Source organism: Vombatus ursinus, unplaced genomic scaffold (assembly GCF_900497805.2).
Source record: "Vombatus ursinus unplaced genomic scaffold, bare-nosed wombat genome assembly UNPS02005886.1, whole genome shotgun sequence".
Lineage (NCBI taxonomy): Eukaryota > Metazoa > Chordata > Mammalia > Diprotodontia > Vombatidae > Vombatus > Vombatus ursinus.
This window is the reverse complement of record NW_020945664.1, coordinates 1,839-3,844: the sequence shown is the minus strand read 5'-3', so window position 1 is coordinate 3,844 and position 2,006 is coordinate 1,839. Positions and strand designations below refer to the sequence as shown.

General features: G+C 37.6%; 1 non-coding gene across 1 annotated transcript; it reads left to right on the top strand.

Moving 5' to 3' along the window:
- The first annotated feature begins 961 nt into the window (after window positions 1–961).
- Window positions 962–1,065, top strand: LOC114032905. The gene has a single exon (XR_003567898.1). It is a non-coding gene; the product is annotated as a U6 spliceosomal RNA (small nuclear RNA).
- Window positions 1,066–2,006: the final 941 nt, after the last annotated feature.

The following is a 2,006-nucleotide window of genomic DNA, read 5'->3' as shown; positions in this document are numbered from 1 at the left end:
ACACTCTTTCATTGCTATGCCTTGGCACTGGCCGTTCTCCAGACCTAGAAGGCCATTGCCTCCCATCGCCAACTCCTGGAATCCCTTGTTTCCTTCAAGACTTACATCATGTTTCCCCTTCTACAAGGATCTACCTGGGATCTGCCCAGCTCCAACAGCTCTGCCTCCAAAAATTACCTTGCATTTATTTTGTGTTTTCTTGTTGTTCAGTCATTTCCCAGTCGTATCTGACTCTTTGTGACCCCTTTCGGGGTATTCTTGGCAAAGATACTCTTCTCCAGTTCATTTTACAGATGAGGAAACTGAGACAAATAGGGTTAAGTGACTCGCCCAGGATCACACAGTTAGTGAGTGTCTGAGGAAAGATCTGAACTCAGGAAGATGAGTCTTCCTGACTCTAGGCCCAGTGTTCTATCCACTGCACCACCTAATGGTATGTATTCTATATACACTTATTTATGCATTCGTTGTCTCCTCTGATAAAATGTAAGCTCCTGGAGGCCAGGAACTATGTCCTTTTTATCTCTGCATTGCTGGCATAGGGCATGGTGACTGGAATTATAGCAGCAATATGTACATTGTTTCGTCCTACACAACACAACCTGATGAACTGAGTTCAGAAATAATTATTCAATTATATTCCAAGTTTTAGCAAACAGAAGGACAATAGCAGCACATTACTAAAGGGAGGTTTGCAAGTTTCCCATAGCATTTTACAGATAACATAATTATCATGTTTTGTTTAGATTTATATGTGTGCATGTACAGTACCCTCTTTTCTAGGCTATAAATTCCAAGAGGGAAGACATCATATCTTATTTAGTATTCTATCTTCTCTAGCACCAAACACAATGCTCCAAAAATAGAAAATACTTAACATATGGTGTTAAATAACATGTTGGTTTAAACATGATTTCTTCCAAACTTTCCCAGCAGTTAAATGGTGTTAAATTTAATTTTTGCCCTTATTCCAGGAGCACAAATACTAAAATTGGAAAAACACCAAGATTAACATGGGCCTTGCCCCAGGATAACACATAAATTCAGGAAGAATTTTATTCTTTTTTAATATACAGATTTAATGCCATTCCAAATATCAAGGGGATTCTTTTTAGAACTAGACAAAATAACATCAAAACTCATATGGCAGAATCAAAAGGTCAAGAACATCAAAGAGGACAAGGAAAATACACAGGCACAGAAGCAGCCTGGCATTACCAAATCTCAAATTATACTCTAAAATGCTCCATAATCAAAGCTGTTTGGGACAGGTTTTTAAAAATAGCAAAATTGAACAATGAAATTGATTAGGTAAACAAGACCCAAAAGCAGTTGAAGACAGCATCCCAGTATTCAACAAACCCCAGGACAGCAACCACTAGGAGGATATGGACTCCCTTTTTGGGGAGAAGAAAAACTGCTGAGAAAGTTTAGAAGAAAACATGTTCAAATCAACCAAGTTACATTCTATAACCTCTAATGAATGCATGATCTAAATATAAAAGATGACATCATAAACAAATAGAAGAAGAATGGAAGGAGCTACCTTTGACAACTATGGCTTGGGAGAGAATTTTTAACTAAATGAGGGATAGAAATAATCACAAGGATAGATTTTGCCAAAATATGGAACTTCCTCTGTCAATGCAAGCTGGCACTGTCTCTGCACTTTTCAATCCTAAAGAGTTGTGTAGAACACTAAAAAGTTAAGTGACTTGCCCAGGATCACAAAGCCAGAAAGTCTCAGAGATGAGAACTGAAACATAGGTCATCTTCACTCTGAGGCAGGCTCTCCTTCTCATCATGCCATGCTCACTCTCATTTGAGAAGGTAAAACAGACAAGTTAAATGATATAAAACTGAAAAGCTTTTATGTCAATCGATCAATGCAGTTAGAATTAGAAGATGAGTAGTTAACCTATCTCTGAGAAAGGTTTAATGGCAAAAACGTATAAGGAATGGATAGAAATAGATAAAAATAAGAACCATTCCCCAATGGAAAAGTG